This window comes from Echinops telfairi, unplaced genomic scaffold, assembly GCF_000313985.2.
Source record: "Echinops telfairi isolate 266 unplaced genomic scaffold, ASM31398v2 ScPeMD7_7468;HRSCAF=8506_0, whole genome shotgun sequence".
NCBI lineage: Eukaryota > Metazoa > Chordata > Mammalia > Afrosoricida > Tenrecidae > Echinops > Echinops telfairi.
This window is the reverse complement of record NW_022111369.1, coordinates 54,429,568-54,451,690: the sequence shown is the minus strand read 5'-3', so window position 1 is coordinate 54,451,690 and position 22,123 is coordinate 54,429,568. Positions and strand designations below refer to the sequence as shown.

Below are 22,123 nucleotides of genomic sequence, written 5' to 3'. Positions count from 1 at the left end.
TAGCCCAAGGCGGCGCTCTAGGTTGGCCTTTGTGATGATGCAGGTGATGCTCGCTCTCAAAATCAAACCCAAATGCGCCGCCATGGGGTTGATTCTGGCTCTTAGCGACCCTCGGGGCAGAGTAGAACTGCCCATGGTGGATTTTCGAGGCTGTACATGGGGGCAGAAAGCCTCCTCCTTCTCTTGCTGGTGGTTTCAAACGGCTGGCCTTGTGACCGGCAGACCAACACTATAACCCATGCTGCCAGGAGATTCTAGACGGATCAGAAAAGCCCGTTTCCAGGCAGAGATGGGCACGAGCCTCTTTGAGGTAAAATTGGGTGATTTGTGTGGGAAATATGATTCGATTTCCCCACCTACCACAGTTCAGGTGGATTTCATTTTGCCTCACACCTAAGTCGGTTGTTCTGGTAAGCATTTTCAGATAGAAATACCGGTAGGTGTTTGGTGTTAAGAACAGTAAAGTACCATCTATTTAGAATCTATGCTCCTTACAGTACTTAGGAGCGGGAGAAAGAGGACATTTTCTACTCCCACGAAGAGTTACAGTCTCAGAAACCCACAGGGCCAGTTCGCCCTGCCCTATGGGGTCACTATGAGTCAGAACTAAGGTTGAGTCTCAAGTGTTTAGGTGAACCGTTTTTTAATATCGTCATGAAATAACTGGGCTTTGTCACACAAAATGATAAAAGAAATATTAGGGGCAGGCTATAGCTCATTAAGCATGCAACTACTTTTTTAAAAATTCAAGCATGTATTTATGCCCACGTGGAGCCCCGGTGGTGCTGTGGGATTAGTGTTAGGCTGCTAGCTTCGAGGTGGACAGTTCAAACCAACCAGCCACTTGCTCCACGGGGGAAGGATGAGGTTGTCTGCTCCCTTAGGCCATGTGTTAGGTCGTTATGAGTCAGAGTCCTCTCTGTGGCAGTGGGTGAGGAAAATGTAAAAGTGTGCTCACCAAAGACATTTTCTCCTTGCTCAAGTGATCCTTCAAAATGAGAAAATGGTATTTCAAAACACATGGTATTTTTGTGTTTTTATCCAAGGAACGTGTGCGTCACATGGTTTGGTTTTTAATTTTTTAAAGTTTTTTATTATTATTTATTTTATTTTTCATTAGGTAGATGGTTTCTGCAAGCCATCAAGCCTCCTTGTGTTTTTCCCCCCCAGGAGAGCTAAGCACATTATAGGTGTATGGGTGTTGTTTATGAGGTTGCAAAAAAAATACAATATTTATTCAGAAGTTGAGGATTTTGATTAATTTCCTTGAGACCAGGCCATTCTGTTCTCTAATCCTTCATCTACATCTGTGACATCTTTGGATCACCCCCTGTACTAGTGTGTCACATACCTTGTCATGCACCCGGCCCACCCAGTCCTTTGGGAGCAGTTACGGCTAGAAGAGCCACAGATCCGTCAGGGCACTTCACCGCGAGGACAGAATTGTTGACTCACAACATGCTTGTAAGAATGCGTTGGCTGTGACTTTAACACCATGTGACTGAGTTTTTCAAAAATATCTGAGAAGCCAAACCTGTGCTGTCCTTTGGGGGCACTTTGGTATTTGGGCCACACGGTTCCAGAATATTAAAAAATTTGGGAGTCCTCTTTTGGAGTTGCCTCAGAGCCCGTCAGCCCCCACCGAGAAGAAACACCTTTATATCATGATCAAGTTTAAGCATTTCAGATGGCAGCCATGACCTCAATGAGTGAGTCACGTGAAATAGGTGGTTATTCAACTCTGGTGTTTCTGTTGGTGGTTAGTTTTGTTTTTTCTCCCAGAGAACCATACCGCTCGCTTGAGCATTTAAAAGCATCACTCCATTTAAATTCAGCAGTGTCTGTTCAGCTTGCAGTCGTACTACTAATGTTCATCCTATACGCCTTAGGAGCTGTGGTAGTCGCAGTGCGTTACGATGTGGGCTGCCAGCTGCAAGGTCAGCAGTTCGAAACCACCAGCCCCTCTGTGGGAGAAAGATGAGATTCTCTACTCCCCAAAAGTTGTATAGTCTCAGGAAACGCTGAAAGGCAGCTCTGCCCTGTCTTACAGAATAGCTCTGAGCCGGCATCGATCCGATGGCAGCGAGTTTGGGTGTTTTTCTGGTTTTATACTTATATATTATAGACATGCGAGGGGGCTGCAGAATGGAATGAATATATAACAGGATTTTTTAAACAGAGTCTTTGAAACCCCACATTTCACCAGGAGTCGAATAGACTGGACAATAAGTAACAGCAACCATGTGTCTGTGCACACACGCACATGCACAACGAACATGGAATACTAGCTGTTGAAAAAAGGGGGGGGGGGTTGTAAGCTAGTAGTGTACTGTGCCATGGCACATCTATCTGAAACGTGTGTTTCTTTGCTGTGTGTTAAATGAGAACTCACTACAGGGGGGTGTGTTTTATGGCCAAATCATGACACAATTATCTGTGGATGGAGACGGGGCTTCGGGGAGCCTAGGAAAATAGAATAGACTCGTTTGTACCTCGGGGGCATCCTTGCCACGTCAGGATGCTATTTAGAAAAGAAAATGCACTGCCTCACCCAGAGATGGACTACTTTCTATTTCCCTTTCTTTCTCAATTGCCCCCTCCAGCTCTTGGGCGACTTTTGGGGGGCCGCACTCCAACACGCGTGCGATGTGCCAATGCCCTTTGAGAAACCGAGGAGGCTGTTTGGAACAAGGGAAGAGCGAGTCTGTGAGATGACCAGGCTTTCCCAGGCGTGTGGACAAATTCAAAAGGGTGCCGTGACCCCAATTCTAAAGAAAGGGTTGTGTGGTTTGGGTTCCTGAAAGCAATTCTGGCTCGGAGTGACCCTATGGACAGGCTAGGGCTGCTCTCGGGGCCCGGGGTTTTAAAGCTATAAATCTGTCCGGAAGCCAATGGGCTCATCTTTCTCCCGTGGAGCAGCTAGTGGGTTTGAGCCACCAGCCTTTCAGTCAACAACCCAAAGACTACCCTGCTGTGCCTTCAAGAGTCCTTTCCTGCCATATGGGCACACCCTGTATAGTTAGCCCTGTCAGCACAGGAGTTAAAGCACGCTGCTGCCAGCCAAGAAGTCAGCAGTTCAAACCCACCAACTGCTCCATGGGAGAAAGATGTAGCACCCCGCTGTAAAGATCGGACAGCTTTGGAGACCTGAGAGGGCCATTCTGTACTGTCCACTTGGGTCGCTGTGAGTTGGAATTGACTTGCTATCAATGGACTTGTCATTGCTTTTGTTTTGATATCCCCCAAAGGTAGAAAACGTGAGCACAATTTGTATAAAGCACTTGCTTATGATGGCTGGGGAAGGCAGTTCTTCAGATGTGCCAAGCCACAGGGAGGGAAGAATTGGGGCCGATAATTCAGTGGCCTCGGGCATCCTTTGATTCCTGTCTCCAGGCCTGTCCGTCAGAGGAGCCATTATCAAGGACAAGGGCCGTTTTGGTTGCTGTAGCCAATTGATTCATGTTGCTACAGAGTCTGAATTCTTTGATGTAGTACATTGATTTTTTTTTTAAGCCTTGGGTCCAACTCACTAACTGGGTAGTTGGTATAAGTGTGAACAACACCAAGACACAAACCGAATAATGGCAACACAACCAGTGGCCCTTCTGCCCTCCGTTAGCTTAAGAGTACTGCAGTCTGGGTACAGTGTGCTATTATCCCTCTTAGAAATGCCTTTTCAGTCTGGGGACTATTTGTTTCATCTCCCTTTTTTAATTCAAATAATCTAAAAATTGCATCTCAGAAGCATCCAGCCCTTCTTTTTTAAAGCTCCAGGAGACGGGGCTGGCCCAGTTTCGGGTGCTTGGCGCAAGGCTCCGTTTTAATATTCCGGGCACCCGCTAGTGATTCACCGGCCTTCCTGTTCTTGTCTTCTCGGTGGAGAATTCCATGAAGTGACAGGAGTAGTTCAGGAAGACAGATGTGAGAAGTTTCCAAAATAGCTCAAGCACAGTGTGTTCTGGGGTAGATGGTTTGCTTTTCCAAATTAGATTTAGTACCTCAGGGGTAAGATGTATAAAAATATGCCTTATCTCACCCCCATGAGCTTAAGGAAGAAAAGGATTTTGCACAATTAAGCAATTGGGGAAAACTTTAGACCAAAATATATGTATACGTGTATGCAAGAGAATGTTCAAGATAGTGTGGGGTTGCCGTCCATCTATATTCTCCCGGGTTCTTCGGGGAACAAACGGTGAATTCAGTGCGGTGAATAGCCGCAGAAGTCAGATGGCCGAGAGTCAGCACAGGCAGAGACCGGCGGATTCTGGCCCACGGCTGCCCCACACAGACCGAGTAGCTGTCCTTCGTGTGACCTTGCCAGAAGGAGAGTGCCAGCTGTGTGCGTTCTGTTGAGTTGGATGGTGTGGCAGTTACATAATCTCATGTCAGCTTGAACGAAAGGGTGGGGTCTAGCCTGCCCATCAGGTCACAGCCAATGAGGCCTCTGTGTGGGCGTGGCCTTCTCCTGAGGATTCTGGGAACTCCTGTCTTCTTCCCTGGAGGTGGGACCCACAATCTCTCTGCTGCACATTCTGGAGGTGGGACACACAATCTCTCTGCTGCACATTGCCAAGCCACATGAAGCTCTCCTGATGGCACCCAGAACCCTGGAGATGCTTCCACCACCACTGGATCCACAAGATTTTCCACGCACAAACCTGTGATCTTCCTGCATTCTGCATCATTGCATGTGTTGTGTGAACCCTGAGAGGAATTTATAGATCAGTACTGGACAGATGGGCTAATATCAGACTTATGGACCTGATCTGGACTGGGCTGGGATGTTTTCTTAATATACAATTACTCTTTGATATAATACTCTCTGACATACAATGAATTTGTTTCTCTTGTCAACCCAGACGAACACAGGTGGGTTAGAGCACCAACCTTCAGATTAGTAAACTCAAAAAGCCAAACTCATTGTCATTGACTCAAATCCTACCCCTAGTGACCCTACAGGACCGAGTAGAAATGCCCCTTTGGGCTTCCGAGATTTCTTTACCGGAATAGACAGCCTTGGCTGTCTCCCTCGGTGTGGCTGGCGGTTTTGAACTGATGGCTTTGTGGTTAGCAGTGGTTTTGAACTGATGGCTTTGTGGTTAGCAGCCCAGTGCATAACCCACTGTGCTTCCAGGATCTGGCCAGGGACTGGACTGATTACAGACAGTATATAAGGGTAAGTCAAAAAATATTGTTACTGGGGTTCCAGCTCATACCTGCACACGTTTATTCCAAGCAAAATGTTTTTACACATGTGCTTGTGTTAGAAAGATGTAAATACCACCTTGAGCATGTATAGACCTCGATGGAGGCCATGTGAAGCAACAGTGGCTTCATGGCCGTGATGTTTTTGTTTACTAAAGACTTCTATGACTTTGTAGCACTATGTTTGACTGGCCAGAGTAGTCGAGGTAGAACCCAGAATGATCAGAGTGCTATGGGGCCAGGGGCCCCAGAGGAAGAAGAAACTCCAATGGAGTGAGGGTGTGGATGCTGGGACCTTCTACCTTATCTGGGTTGGCGATCAGATGGACTTTCAACCAATAGAAATGTAGGGAGTTCAGCACCCCGCAGAGATGTTGCTGCTGCTATGCCCAGCCCTGGAGAGAGGGTTGGTTCCGAGAACTTGGCTCCTGGAAATCATGCTTTCTCTGCATCAAAGACCATGCAGACAGGGATGTCGATGACAACCGTGTTTCTCTTCCCGTTGTTTAAGAACACAAACGCCAGCGGCCGTGGGGTGGGTTCCCACGCACAGTATCTAAGTGTCCCCAGGTGTCCCAGAGAGGAGCTGCGGCCTCCATAGGTGCTGAAGGCTGCGAGTGTCTGGGAGCAGATCCATCGGCCTTGCTTCTGAGGTGGCTCCAGGTGCGTTTGAACCACCCACCTTGTGATGCTCACATCCCTGTTTGGACCCCCAAAGACTCCATCCCTTTGTTGGAGACGCGCTTCTTGCTTACTGGGTCTCCAGCATTTTCTTAGGAACCCGCGTGGACTGGAAAAGAAGGAGAAACGTGAGCCTACAGGAAATGTTGGAGTAAGACGATGACGTGGAAGCTCCAGAGCTGACACATGGGCAGTGCCGGGGAGCCTGTGCCCACAAACTTGTTTTCCTTGGTGAGCAGAGTGTTCTAGAAAACTTTGAATTCGATGCCAAAGCTTAGAAATGAGATCTTTTACATTAAAAATATGATGTGTATAATAGACATGGATCTCTCATTCCTTCTATAAAATGCAGAAGTCTCACAGCATTGGGCAGCCGTCCCCCGGGCTCGGTCATGGCAGCCCCTGTAGGGGGGCCTACCTTCTCCGCCTCTAGGTGAAGAGTTCGTGGACCTGGGTTCCACATGTCAGGTGAAGCAGCCCTTGTGTACACACACGAGTCAGGTGGGATAAAAAGAGTGAGGCTGAAGTGAGCGCGGCCTTACAGCCGTGACATCCGAGTGTGGCACCCGTATTGCCACATCCTGGGATGGGGGAATCTGCGACTTCTTTTAACCCTACTCACCCCAGTCTCAAGTCCTTGCCTTCGGGTAGAACCATGAAGTGTGGCATGGTACGTGAAGCAAAACAGGGCTGAAATTTCCAGAGACATCTTTGGATGAGTTCTGCATCTGTTACTTTGGGTAGAGGAGGGAAGACGTTAGTTTTGGGAATGCTATTCTGTATCTCAAGTCGCACTCGGCTAATACAGTCCCAGATCACTTTCATAAGTACAAGGGCAGTTATAGATTACCCTCGCTTCTAATCAATTCGTTGTTCTCCACCAAACCCAAAACCCACTGCCATGGAGTTGATGCCAACTCATCCAACCCTATAGGACAAGGTAGACCTGCCCCAGTGAGTTTCGGAGACGGTAAGTATTCATGGGAATGGAAAGCCTCATCTTTCTCCTGCACAGCCACTGGTGATTTCAAACTGCCGACCATGCAGTTAGCAGCCCAACTTATAACCACGTTGCCACCGGGGTTCTCTAATTGTACATCAATTTGAAAGCTTCATTTTTTTTTTTTTTAAAAAGGCTTCAAACACAAATTCAGCCCACTGCCATCCAGGGGATTCTGACACATAACAATCTCATGCAGTGTTTCCAAGGCGGCAGATCGTTACAAGAAGAGAAAGCTTGGACGTTCCCCTGAGGAGCAGCAGGTGCATTGAACCAGCCTTGCACTCACTTGTCCGATGGTCACCCCAGCATTCCACGGGGAGTGACCAAAAGATGAGAGGGCAGTATGGCCTCTGCTCTAAACCATGAAGAGTGACAGGGGCAGTTCCGCCCCAGCCCACAGGTGGACTCTGAGTTGGAGAGCAGGGAGGTGTGTCTGTTGTTGTTGTTGTTGTTGTTGTTTTGTCGTGTACAAATGCAGAGTTGATTCACCTGGGACATCAGGAAGGAGCCTGCCATCCTCTCAGGGTCTCGTTTGGGAAGCTCACACAGTTCGGTCCTTTGCTTCTTTTCCCATACACACGATCACGTGTGTGATAATTAGGCATACAATCCCAGTGGGCATGTGAAGTGGTATGACTGGAACCATGGAGGGGCCCCTTCTAAGAATATGCCGGAAGAAAACGTGGTCGGAGTCCCACAGAGCGCTGTCGGAGTGGGGAGGGCAGGGCAAAGATCACGCCCACTCCAAACCACCAGGGTGGATCAGCTCACGGCTCATCTGCTGATGGAGGCCTCTGTGGACACGGCTCAGAAATGGGCTCTCAACTCCCGGCTTCGATTTTCTGCACGTGGGCCGGCCCGGGGTGTCTCACCAGGGGCCTGGCCAGCATTTCCATTGCTTGCTGTGTGGTGGGGACACAGCGACATTTCGTGGTCTTTGCGCCCAGCTCAATCGCTCCACTTCTTTCAGTGTTTCTGGCCTCATAAAGAGTCTTCCCTCGGGTCCACAGGGACATGCTGGGGGCTGTTTCTCCTCTCTTAGACAATGTGTGTTGCGTCCCGGCCTGCGGGACACACGAGCAAGGCCCTGCGGGGAAAGTGGAACCTGGATGGAGAAAAAAGACACGGGGATGTGGAGCAAGACAAAACTCTGATCAAGCTCATTTATTTGGGCAAAGCTGGGGTATATAAAAGGGGGAACTGGGAGGTGCATATTTTAATAAGGTGTGCGACACAGCATCCAATCCAACAGGTACATTAATGAAGCTCCAATGAGCGCCTGGCATTATTAACCAATGGGTGAAAAGGTCAACTTTACAACTGCCCATGCTACAGAGCACGTAGCTAGGAACGCGGAGGCAGGGTTGGGCAGGGATTTCAGGCAGGGCCAGTTCCCACAGATTTAGCAAATGAAAGACACACTTAACAACCAGGAAGCAGCCAAGTTCGGCTCGTGGCGGAGGCTAAGGCCTTAAAGGCCACTGGCTCCCAACAAATGTGTTCTCTTTTGTCTCCTGATTGTTCATCTTCCATGTGCGAGGAAAGGGCCCTGCTTCAGGGAACAGCTTTTCTGTGTAATGCATAAATCAGAGAGCCACATGGTCACTGCTAGTCCATTGCATCTTTAAGGGTAACAATGTAGCCGTATTTATTTTTAGGAGGGAGTAAGGATGATAGAAGATTAACCTTGATCCGTTCACACTTTATATCACTGAATCCTCCAAAAAACTAAACAAATCCACTACCATGAGTCAGTGCCGACTCCTCGTGACCCTGTAAGACAGGGTGGATGGAGCCCTGGGGTGTCGTGGTTACGGGTTGGGCTGCGGTGATCCACAGGGTCAGCAGTTCGGAGTCACCAGCAGTACTGCTGGAGAAAGCCTGGCCTTTCTACTCCTGTACACAGTTACAGTCTCGGAAACCCATAGGGGTCGCTGCGAGTCAGCGCTGACCGGATGGCGGAGAGAGAGAGTGATTGTTATACAGGGTGGAACTGCCGATAGGAGGCTTAAGACTGTGGGGACGCCTTACAGGAGTAGACGGCAACTTTGCAGTGAGCAGCCAAATGAGTAACCGCTTTCCTTATTTTAAACCTTGTGAATTGGGGGAAGGTTTACAGAGCAATTCCATTTTCCACTCAACAGTTCACACACTTGATTGCTTTGTTTCGCGCCCTTGATTGCAGTCCTCACAATGCAACATCGCTGATCTCATTTCCGCCTTTTGTCTCCCATGTTCATTCCTCCTCCCTTCCTAGCCCATGTGAACTTTGTCCTCCGGTAAATGCTGCCCTTTTGATCTCAAATTCACATGTATCTCCCTCATGGCCCATGATTGGGCAGAAACGTGAGCCCCTGATGTGAATTCATTTCCAGATCTGAAGGGTGACTAACGGCCTTAGTCTCAGTTAGAGACGGGTCTTTAGCTGAGCAGTAAGCCTGTTTTTAAAGGATTCTGTATTTCATTCTACATCCCCCAGCCCCCACCCCCACCTCTATAGTGGACCTTTCATGTGGTCTCTCTCAGAGTAAGTGGGCACCCTCCAGTTCGTGTGGTCCATTCGTCTTTTGCACTGATGGCTTCCATGTGTCTTTGCTTTTCTTCCTGCTCTTCCCGCTGGACAGGGAGAGACCAGTAACTATTGATGGCCAATAAAGTCTTTGCGGGATCTGTTATGCCAAGTGACCCTGGTGAGACCATTGTTTCTTAAAGCTGAATTACAAAGCAAAGTCTGAAACCATAACAATGAACTTTATTTGTATTCGGTTACATTAAAACATGTTGGTTTCTCCTCCAGTTTGTATGCATACTTTGCTACGCATCCATAATTTTGTAACATCACATATTGGTGATTTGGAAAATATTGGTTCAGCAAATTCAAGAGATTTTTCCAAATGTTGACACATTTTTAGGATACGCGATCGGAACATTGCATTCGTTTAATATCACCACCCATCTCATCAAAAAAGCCTGTAATGATTGGGAAGCTGTCGTGTTCACAGCGGTAGACACAACATTCCCAGAATTCTCGTATTTGCTTGAAGGCTCCCGTTTTATCCTGGGCAGCAAGCGCTGTCTGTTGCTTTCCCGGCAGGTGCAGGCCACTTGTTTGAGGCAGGCCTGCCCAGAACCCAACACAGGAGGCGCTAGAGCTGATCCGCCCATCAGTCTTTGAAGGAAAAGGGTGTGCCCAGGGGGCAGCAGCTGGTCTGGCCCCAGCCTGGTCACCAGTGCCTTTCTCCGAAGCCACTGTGTGAAACTGCAGTTGTAGCACAAGTGCCTTCCGTGCGCTTACATTCAGAAGGCATGCACTTGAGGGCTGAGATTTAAGAAAATCAATTCTTTTCACTGTTGCATGCAGAACTTTTGGAAGTGAGACTGGTATTGGTAGGTTTCTCAGGTGGGAAATACCTCGGTTGTTGGCTTCGCACGCAAAAGAATTCATGCCGAAGCCTGGTTTGTGATCCAAGTGTGTTTCTATAAAGGACGGAAGAAGTTTCAGGTTTTACAGTCACTGAACATGGGCAGCCTCGTGGGACTGCACCCACACGTGGTGGCCTGAAGCCAGAGAGACCAAGGCCAGAGATACCATGGCAGCGCCGAGCGGAAGGGAGAGAAAGAAGGGGCAGTCTCATGTTCCAGGTGTTTGAGGCCTTTGGCTGGGAGGCGTGATCCAAGGTATTGGTTGACACCATTGGCTGAATGAAGCCCACCTGGACCTAGTTTGGAACCAGGTGTACTGTCCACCTGGCTCCGGCTTGACTTGGTGCATGCCCAGTAGTCTTGATGTCTGGCTATTTACGGGGGCTTTCAGGCATGGCGAGGGACAGCCCCTCCGTCCCTGCCTCTTCCTATCTAACAGTGTTGTTTTAACACAGATTATGAGGAATTAATGGAGCCCTGGTGGTGTCACGGTTACATGTTGGGCAGCAATCTTCATGGTTGGAAGTTCGAGACCACCAGCAACTCCTTGGCACAAAGACTAGGCTTTCTACTTTCGGAAACAGTGACCGTCTCTGAAAGCCACAGAGGGTCGCTGTGAGTCAACATTGACTCACTGGCCATGATAGTGAGTTTTATGAGGAATTGGGGATACCGTAGCCCCTCAGTCTGTGTCTGACTTGATTTGTGCTGGAATTGGGGATACAGTAGCCCCTCAGTCTGTGTCTGACTTGATTTGTGCTGGCATTGGGGATACCGTAGCCCCTCAGTCTGTGTCTGACTTGATTTGTGCTGAGTCAGGCTAGCAGTTTCGTCCACCTTGATGGCGGTGGTTTGGTGCATCCTCATGTGTCGACACAGGGAATCAACTTGTTGATAGAATTTTGCTGTTGCCGCCTGGTGCCATCGAGCCAGTTCCAACCCATAGCGATCTTCTGCACAACAGAAGGAAACCCAGCCCGGTCCGGCACCGCCCTCACAATTGGGCCAAGCTCCAGTCCGTAATTGCAGCCACTGTGTCAACTCGTGTCTTTATCGTTGTCCCTCTGCTGGACCAAGCTTGATGTTCGCAGCGTCTTAGTATGATCCAAATGAAGCCCTGGTGGAGGACAGGGCTACCCCTGGACTGTTACCCACAAGCTCCGCAGTTTGGACCAGCCAACCGCTCTGTGGGAGAAATTCGAGGCTCTCTGCTCCCATCAATATTTGTGACCCCTGAAACCTGTGAGGTCACTCTGAGTCAGTGGGGTGGCACAAATGATTACGTCCTGGACCACCGACAGAAAAGTTGGCTGTTCAGCACACCCCGAGGCACCTCAGAAAACTGGCCCGGTGCTCTGCCTCCATCCAGTCATCGCAGCGAGTGGGAATTGACAGAGGGGCAACTACAGTCCTGACAGTCACTTGACTCCAGAGGCCGCCCGCCCGCATTGCCAGAGCAGATGCTTCCAGCAGCTTGGCTGTTGAGAGCCTGTGGAGAGTGATTGAAGGAGGAGATCAGAGAGGTGGGGGAGGCCCTGGAGGATGCTGATGCTCAGTCGTGACCTTCTTGTGGTAGGGAGAGACAGTAGCAGCTCTGACAAAGGAAGTGCCACCTTCCAGGTGGCGTGTGAAGAAGGTACATTTGACAGTGGTGACTAGAGTATGTTGGGGAGAGGCAACTGGGGGCCGGGGGCTCACGTTAACCCATAGGACATGGACATGAGTAGTCTCTGTAAATACGTAGAATGAAAGTGGAGAGATGGACACAATGTTAACATCTTTGAGTCGGAATTTTGGTTTGAAGACTAAAATAACCCAGGGCTCCCTCCCCCGACCCCCAGAATTCATGACCTTGGGAAGAGGAACCGCTCTGTAGAGAAAGATGATTTCAGCCGTGTGAGTTTGAGGTGGTGTGTGGATTGCCAGGGAGGCATATCCCTAGAATTAGAGTTTGGATCCTTAGACTTTGTTACCTGGACATTGAATTCTGGGACTTCCGTATGCTCTTTTGGATGTGTTTCACTGTTTTAACCATACTTGGGTTTAGAAAAGAGATTGGAGAAGGATGCAGTCCTGTCTGCCGAAATGAGATATTACACTCAACTCCTCTCTATCGACTATCTCTCTGGTCAACATTCCAAATCCACAACTGTGGAAAAGTTCACAGGCAGGTCTCCTTTGGGCTGGGCCATGGGCCTGGGGCGCCCTCTGTGGGTCACCCTGAAAGACATGCCAGAATGTCTGGGGACATCCAGGCCAGGTAAGGAACAGAGGCCAACTGCTCTTGAGATGCCTTTTCCTGTTTTTCGAGTCCAGATCTTGATCTGGCCCTGGGTGGTTCTGGGTGAGCTGCAGGCAGACACCAGCCACCACGTCCTATCCACAGTCCCCGAAGGCTCACGGGGACGGGGGCCTGTCAAGGTGTGTCCATCCCACATGAGCCCGGGACCCCAGCTGGATCTGTGGTGCGTGAAAGAGATGGGGTTCCACTGATGCCAACATCTCTATGGGAACAGTTAGCCTCGTCTTTCTCTTTTTTTTAAATTTATTGTTAGATCGTTTCACTGGGGCTCTTACAGCTCTTATAACATTTCATACATCGATTGGATCAAGCATCTTTGTACATATATTGCCGTCATCATCTGCTAAACATTGATTTTCTATTTAAGCCCTCAATATTAGCTCCTCTTTTTTCCCCTCCCTCCCTCCCTCATGACCCCTTCATAAATTATAAGTTATTGTTGTTTTCATATCTTACACTGACCGCTGTCTCCCGTCACCCATGTTTCTGTTGTTCATCCCCCTAGAGCGAGGGCGGGGGGTGGGGTGTGTGTCTGTCATTGTGATCAAAGTTCTTCCTTCCTCCCCTCCTCCCCCCACCTTCCTGGTATCGCTACTCCTATTTCTGTTCCTGAGGGGTTTATCTGACCTGGATTCCATGTGTCGTGTGAGCTCTTCTCTGTACCAGCGTACATGCTCCGGTCTAGCCAGAACAGAAAGGCAAAACTGGGGTCATGATAGTGTGGGGGGGGGGCGGGGTGAGGAAGCCTCCAAGAACCAGAGGAATATTGTGTGTTTCATCGGTGCTCTACGGAGCCCTGGTTGACTCATCCCATCTTGTGACCCTTCTGTGAAGGGGTGTCCTATTGTCTACAGATGGGTTTGGGCGTCTCTGCTCCAACCCCTCTTGTTCTCAGACTGTGTCATTTTAACTTGTGAGATCTGACCTAGCTCCTGGTGCAGAAAGAATTGTAGCTGTGCAGCCGGCATCAGGAGCAACACCCAAGCGTGGCCTGGGGGGTGAGCCACCAGCCTGAGGTTAGCAGCCTACTGCTCACGTGGCAGCACTACCAACCTCCCTGCCACAGAGTCGATTCCGGCTCTCAGCGGCCCCACGGGGCAGAAAGCCTCCTCGTTCTCGGGCAGAACGGCTGATGGTTGGAACTACAGGCCTTGCGATGAGTAGCCCCATGCCTAACCCACTGCGCTCCCAGGGCTCCGTAGCTGTGACACGGGATCTGCTGGACCCAGGCTCTCCCTTGGGCCGTAAGTGCTGTGTGCCTGGTAGAGGGCGTGCTGCTCTGACCACAATTTAACAAGAACGCCCATCCTAATGAAGAGCGTGTGGAAAGCTCTCCTTGTCTGAAGAATCGTCCTCGGTGGTTGGGCGGTTGGCATTGTTTCGGCTGGAGTTAAACCACTATGGGCCCACGGTGAAACCGTGACGTAGCGCCAGTGGAGCAGAGTCGGCCGGCTCAAGCCCCAGCGCTGCCCGTACAGACTGGCTGCTCCGAAGCACCAGGCACTCCTCCCTCCTGTGTGAGATGGAATCACGGGGCCACCGGCCTCACGGGGCTGCCGTGGTGATTAAGTAAACACAGGCCACGCGGTTGTCAGGACTCAGCAAACATCGGATGTTATAAGTGTTTGCACATGGAGAACGAACCGAAAGGAAGCGGAGAGTGGAAGAAAAACCATGAGGATGTTTCCACAAAGAAAATCACTGCAGAGAAGCAGCAACAAACTAGAACCTGAAGCTGAGATGGTTCTTGACAAAGACAGGGCAGGTGGCAAGCTCACGGCTGGCCAGGAGAGTTTAGCACACGTGGCCTGCCCCGAGGATCTGCCTCGATTGACAGGTGGGGGTGGAAGAGGAGCGGGCCCGGGGCTGGCGTTAGGAGGCTTGGGCTTTGTTCTTGGCACTTCTGCTTCGTGCCAGGTGACTTACAGAGAGCAAGGACCGCTCTGTACCCAACGCATTCTCACTGAACACTTTTCCAGGGGCCCATTGGCTCACTGCTTCTTGGCGTATTATGAGGCCGCCAAGACAGTCCAGGAGAAATTTCATATGCTCTTTAATGGCATCAGGGAGCCCTGGTGGCATAGTGGTTACATGTTGGGCTGCTAACCGCAAGGTCAGCAGTTCAAAACCACCAGCCGGCTCCCAGGGAGTAAAATGAGGCTTTCTACTCTGGTCAAGAGTTACAGCTTTGGAAATCCACAGGGGCCGTCTACCCCACCCTGTAGGGTGGCCGTGAGTCAGAATTGACTCGGTGGCAGGGAGTCTGTTTTTATGACATCAGAGGAGAGGACTACAGCTGTGGAGGGGCCTAAAGAGAAAACTCTGTTACAAGTCAAGCAATCCATTGACGTTTTCGTTCTCAAAGTGTGGCTCAGTGAATTCAGGGTGGATTGGGGTGGGGAAACGAGGGCCATTTAGATATGCATGATGTCATTTTCGGGCTGTCCAGGTCAAACCTTTACTTAACTGACCCCTCACGTGATGTCTGGCCCGGCTTCTCTTCGGTGAGGATGTGCTGTTAGCTGACGCTCCCACCCCTCCCACCCCGGCTCTGACAGTACCAGCAGACGGTTCTGCCCCTGAAAGTTTTGGCGTGGACGAAGAGATTGTACTTCTTCCTTCTCAACACAAGGGTTTTTGGTTTTGTTCCAATTATGTGTGTGTGTGTGTGTGTGTGTGTGTGTGTGTGTGTGTGTGACAGAGAGACAGAGAGAGAGAGAGAGAGAGAGAGAGAACGAACCTTCTGCTAGTTGTATGGCATTGGCAAGGGTAGGATTTCAATCACTTCCGGTTCAGACCCTCCTGTGCAGAGTTGTTATAGAGTTGTACAGCGAGTACCGGGCACTCCCACCCCTTTGAAGGGCTATCACCAGGAGCATCCTCCATCAAGCACCTTCTGGAATAAGGAGAACTCTCTGGATATTTTATTAGGGCTATAAATGAAAAATATGTTCAGTTTTAAAAAAAGTCCCAAACCTTATTTGCCCCTCTGCCCCCTTCCTCTGCTCATTTGTCTTAAAACAATAAACAAAATGGTCTCACTTCAAATTTGGTCTAAAAAGACAGATGGCTCTAGAGCAGTGGTTCTCAACCTTCCTAGTGCTGTGACCCTGTAACACAGTTCCTCATGTTGTGGTGACCCCCCCCCCAACCATAAAATTATTTTCATTGTTACTTCATAACTGTAATTTTGCTACTGTTATGAATCGGGCGACCCCTGTGAAAGGGTTGTTCGACGCTCCCCCCCCCAAGGGGTCGCCACCCACAGGTTGAGAACGGCTGCTCGAGTGAGAGCGTGGATTCTTTCTCCCCGTGCACTCAGCAGATACGTATTTCTAAAACAAAAGGGATTGCTTCATCCGTCTCATTCTGGTGCACTGTCATTGCACTGTGAAAGTTAGACTCTGCATCTTAAGGGTGGAACAAGGTGGTGTAGTTTGAGCTGTGAGACAGAATTTCACATCAATGCCGGGAAGCAAATTCAAACCCAAACCAAACTCACTGCCATGGAGTCATTGCTGGCATGGTCATAGCGACCCCTGTGGGTTTCCTAGATGTAGCTGTGTGCGGGAGTGGAAAGCCCAGTCTTTTCTCCCATGGAGCTGCTGGTGGATTCAAACTGCCGACCCTGCACAACATGGCCCAAGTCACCAGTCCACCACCAAGGCAAACAAGACATTTCAAAGTCAAACCCAATCCCAAAGTCTCCGGGCCTCTCCCGAGTATGTCTGATGAGTCTTTCTGAATCCTCTCGTCTCTGCATCCCCCCTTCCTTTTGCTTCCACCGAGTGCCTGCAGAGTCTGCCAGTTACCGTCGAGCCACAAGTACTGAGCCCCTCTGGAGTTTCCACAGCTGATTGCTTTTTGGGGGACCGATTGCCAGACTTTTCTTCTGAGGCACCCCCAGGTATCTTCTACTCTTATGCTTTCCCCATTTGCACCACCCCAGAACTTCACAGAGACCCAGGCGACACCTCCAGGGGTGCCCTAATGGCACAGTGGTTGAAGCACTCGGCTACTAACCAGAAGGTGGGCTGTTTGAATCCGCCAGCTGCTCCCTGGGAGAAAGATGTGGCAATCCTCCGGGAACATTTACATGTTCATGTGCAGCCATGGGCAACCTCTGGGCAGTTCTGCTTTGTCCTCGCTGAGCTCAGTCCGAGGGCCTCCGCCTTCCTGGGCAGGAAGAGGAAGAGCAGGTGCCATTTGCAGTTGGAGAAACGAGAAGAAACGTGGCCTGACAATGATGGCCATCAGTCGAGACGAAGGGCATCGCCCTTGATTCCACGTCACGGGCCCATGTGGTCACACTCGGACCTGCCGCTTCCCAGATGATGGCGTATTCGGTGTGGATTCTCCGGGGGAGAATTTCCCTCAGAGCTTGCCAGACTTTGCTCAAGAACCTTCTGGAAATCGGAGAGGTGTTGAATGGTTGGCTTTTGGAATGCCAAGCCATTAGTGGAGCTCTTTTTTCATTTAAATAGTGGGCGTGGTACATGGGCCTTTTGCGAAGGGGAAAAAAATAAAGAAACTTTGAGCAAATCTGACCACTTCCTATTGACACTATTGTAGAAAGAGCGCTGCTACTCAGATTGGACAGTGGCTACTGCTCAGCTGTTCCCACGTGTGTTAGTCTGCGTAGACTACAGAAACAAATTCAGAGACACTCATATGTATATATGAAAGAGGTTTACATACAAAAGCAATTGAACAGTGAGAAAACATCCCAGTGCAGAGCAAGTCCATCAATCCAATATTAGCCCATATGTCTGATACCAGTCTATAAACCCCTCTTCAGACTCATGAAACACATGCAATGACACAGAATGCAAGAGGATCATAGGCCAGTGGGTTGGAAGTCTTGTGGATCTAGTGGTGTTGTCAGAGTCTCAGTGTTGGCAGGAGTTTCTATGTGGCTTCTCCGGCTCCAGAGGTCGGGTTGCATCTAAGATAGATCCATGTGGCTTCTCCAGCTCTCAGGGTTTAGAGCCATGTGTCTTGTCAGTAGAACGTCTCTCAGGGAGTGTGCAGAGAGAGAGTCTCACCACCACCCCCACCGAAGGAGGAAATCCAGGAGTTCCTAGAATTCTCAGAAGAAGGCCATGCCCACACCGAGGCCTCATTGGCTATGACTCGATTGACAGACTAGACTCCACCCCTTCACTCTTAATCCTCTCAAGTCCCAAATTGACACCAGATGATGTAAGTACCACAGACGACCCCTTCTCAATCTGACACGTTCACAGAACTCTTTAACCATATGTAATTTTCAAACAATAATAAATTCATATCTGAACCTAACAAGATAAAATTAAAATGCATATAAATCAATATGTGCCATCCTCATTTAAACATAACTTTCTATAAGTGAACAAAACAAAAAATCTCTTATGCCTAACAATTGCAGTTAAGTAACACCTGCACCTTAATCCTCCAATTCTATGAATATATTCCCCCACATATGAAAGTTTGTAAGCCAGTCACTTCATGTCTTTATCCCCCCCAATTTTGGGTATCAAATTTCTCTACTGCCCACTTATAACAACCCAGTGCTCTGAGGAGACAATCATATTCTTTTGATGTGAAGAATCTTCATTCCAGTTGGGACCTTATGAAGTCTGCATCCATAAGCAAAGTCAAATCAAGATAGGCCATCCATAAAGTCAGCAGCAATATGCACCTGTTCACAGGCTCAAAAATCTTCTCTTCATCTGGTCGGGCTCTGGTCAACTCAATAGGGGCTGCCTCACTTAGCCTCACCAGGGTGCCCATTGGTCCCCTTGCCTTTAGCCCATGGTCCCATCACAAAATCTCAACAGGCCTAGCCACCTTGTGCTGCTCTCAAGCCACTCCCATCTTCTCCTCTCATCCCTGTAAACCAGGCCCACAGGTGTCTGTGGCCACACTCAAGCCCTGTCTCTTTATTGCTGCATTTCTCCCGCTTCCACTCAACAAGTGGATCCAGGTGGTCACCTAGCAAACATTTTAGCCTGCTCACAGGCTCCCTTTAATGTTCAGTCCTAGAGAGGAGTTTTCTTCATGGTTCCAGATTTTTTCCAGCTTCTGACAAAAACCACTAGAGTTCAAACTTCAAAAATCCAGAGAGTTCCTTTTCCTTCCATCTTTCAAACCGCCCCTAGGCATGTCTTTTGGAACACAAATGTCCTGAGTACTCTGGAGCACTAGGTGAGGCTTATCTTTCCAGAGCCTTCTTAGGCATGTCCTAAGCCCATCTGAAAATCAAATTAATGGCTCGAGCCAAGTGGACTTGCAAGCTCTCTATTTTCATACTTCTCCAAATTATTTCTATAAATCCTTATATCCACAATAATAAGCAGAAGAAATCAGTATAAACAAAGTAGAATATGATACTAAACTGAATCTTTAAAACAGTTAAGTTCAATCCTTATTTAGCTTATCTTAATCCTTATCTAAACTGTTCTATTGATACAAAAATATGGGATTAGGCCTCTGAGAGTATCAAACTAAATCCTAGCTTTCTGTCAGCCATTTTCTCTAAGCAGCATGGTTTCTGAGAAATTCAAATGACCATTTCTACCCCTGAGCTCAAACTATACATTAATCACATTCATTTTTGCCATTTCAAGCACGAATAACAAAAGACTATAACCAAACAAAATAAACAAAACATTAACTTCCCATATTTTTTCCAGTAATCTACATGGACATATCTGACTTCCGGCTAGCCAAAGAAGAAGCATTACCACGAGGCAGAAGTGAAACAAACATCTACTCTTCCTCTTTATGATTTTGCCCTCTAGCACCCCACTCTCAGTACTATATGTGTTAGTCTGGGTAGACTAGAGAAACAAATTCATAGACACTCACATGTGTATAAGAAAGAGGTTTGCATACAAGAGCAATTGAACATTGAGAAAATGTCCCAGCCCAGTCCAGATCACCACAATGCATACAGCAACCAGGCAGGGCCCACCTGCACAGGGTGGGTTGTTTTGTTCAATCTCCCCCTGGTCCTGGAGGGCTGCAGCCTGGCCATGCAGGCTCAGGACGCCCCCACACCCCCCACTCAAGTATAGCCCAAGCTGGTTTCGGGGAATGAAGGATAGAACACGTCTGTGCATACTGAGACAAATGAACATCCCCTGGAAAAGGCCCCCGGTGCGTTTCATTCGCCATCATCTTACACCATTCCCTCCCACCAGCCCTCAGCTTTTGCAATCATCACGATGGTGATGACAAACTGTTACCTAGTGAGGCATTAGGAATTACTCCGCCTGGGGTGGATCGGCTCAGCACCCCCTTGTTCCATTTACTTGCTTGTCCTCCAGGGGGGGAACGCCTCCCGGGCAGTGCACGTAATAAGCTTATTTGATTGAAAACCGAACGATGGAGGTTCACATCCACTCCTGTGCCTTGGAAGAAGGGCTGACAATCTCCTTTAGAAAATTCAGCGGTTGGAAACCAGGACGCAGATGGGGGGCCTTGAGTTGGAGAGTTGGAATCGCCTGGGCTGTAGCTGGTTTGGGCCCGCCTGGAGCGCTCCCTTCAACACTCTCAGCTCCTCATTGATGGGCTTCTCGTGAACCTGAGCACATTGGCTAGTTCACTGTAGTTGCTCAGTCAAGGTTTGTTGAGCAAGTAAGGGGGGACGATACTATGGTTAGGGATGAAGGTTTTCCCCAAGACCAGAGGTCACTGAAGCACTCCTCCTTTTAAAAAAAAATCTGCTAGGTACGTGCCCACCTTGCTGGGCACGTTGCTGGGTACTCTGGGGCATCATTTGCCTGGGGAGCGCTCTGGGGTGCAGTGGGTGGTGGTTGTGTGCCGTCGGTGCACTCCTGCTCCTGGGGTTTCTCGGCTGCCATCTCTCCAGGCAGAGCTTACCAGCCTGTGAGCCTCCGACCACGGAGCTTGGGGCTAGCAGCAGAGTGCTTAACCGCTGCACCACCACGACTAAAAGGCAGCGGTTTTCTAGGTCAAGGGCCTCGAACTCTTTCCGTTCAGTGAATTTGGTGGGCTTTCACTGGTATTTGGAAAAGATCAGGCTGGAGTGGATCAGGTTGCCTTCCACTTGTCAGAACAGGTGTTAATTTAGGACACATTTGTTTTGCTCGGGCATGTATTAGAGCTTACATTCTCAGCCCCTTGGTTTGCAGAACGCTGTGGATGGCAGTGGCAGCCCAAAATCCGTTTGCAGAGTCCCCAGGTAGATGTAGATTAAGCCCCCAGGGAATGCTTTCTGATCATGAACCAAGGATGTAGATCATCTTGCCCTCGGGCACAATGTCTTGGAGAGTGGATTGTCTCTACCTCTCTCTGGCCAGCCCAGGGAGGGGCTGTCTCTCTCTTTGGGCTTGCTGAGGTGTGTCCTCGATGCAGGTCACTGCACTGGGGACAGCGCTGGTGGCTACCTAGTCATTGAGTTGCCCTATCATTTCCCCCCTGATTACTTTGGCCAGAAGATCCTGGGCCAGTCTTGTGAACCCTTCCATCTCATGATGCACAGGTCCCAATCATGGTCCTGTTCCTACTTCTGTAGCCCCACCTATGCCTGTGGTGTATTGAGCTGCCACCAATCGTGCTTTTGTGACAGTTTCCTCCCCCCACCCCCACACACGTTATTTATCTTGAGCCCCAGTTGTGAACCCTCGGACACCATGTCCACCTCCTATTGGTGGTCTCCCTCCTCCGGGTGATGTGTCTGTCTTTGCGTTGTCTTTGTCTTTCAAGATTTCATACATGTTCCTTTAAAATCATATTCAAGGTGGGTTCTCTTCAGTCCCCTAAAACTATGTGTTTATTTACTGGATCTTGCAGGGTGGTACGGGGGTGGGTGGGGAGGTGGGAATGGCGGTGTTGTTCTCTGGCTCCTTTATTCTGGAGAGGGGAAGGAGAATGTCTACATAGCTCATCACTCAGCTGCTCAGAGCTGCATCCATGACATCTGGAAGACAGCTGCTTGGCCAGCCAACTGGGAGAGATCTGTCTGTATCCATGCCAAAGAAAGGCAGTCCAAGAGAATGCGGAAATTATCCGACCTATCGGTAATGCCACACTCGGGTCGAGTTTTGCCGAAGATAACTCAGAAATGGTCGCAAAAGATAGGGAACGGCCCACAATCCAAGTTAGCTTCAGAAGATGATGCGAACAGGGGATACCATGGCTGGCACATCAGCTGGATCTGGGCTGAAGGCAGAGAATACAAAAAAAGATGTTCACCTGTGTTTTCTTAAGAGCCTTGAAAAGTTCTCTGCTGGGGCTGTCCCACTGTAGCTTCAGACTGGACAGGTATATGACAGGAGTCGTGTGTTTGAAAGCTCCTTGTTCCATAAAGCTCTTCAGATATCTCTCCTAGGCACCTGGGGTTGAGAGCCAATGACTGGCTTTTTAGGAATTCACTCTCTTTTTCTTTTTGATCATTTTATTAGGAGCTCATACAACTCTTATCACAATCCATATATACATTGATTGTGTAAAGCACATTTGTGCATTCATTGCCCTCATCATTCTCAAAACATTTCCTCTCC

General features: G+C 49.1%; 1 protein-coding gene across 1 annotated transcript in view; it reads left to right on the top strand.

Annotated features, from left to right (window-relative positions):
• LOC123520977 (amyloid beta precursor protein binding family B member 2-like) overlaps positions 1-22,123 on the top strand; it is a 279,202-nt gene that overhangs the window by 191,789 nt on the left and 65,290 nt on the right. The window lies entirely within an intron of this gene.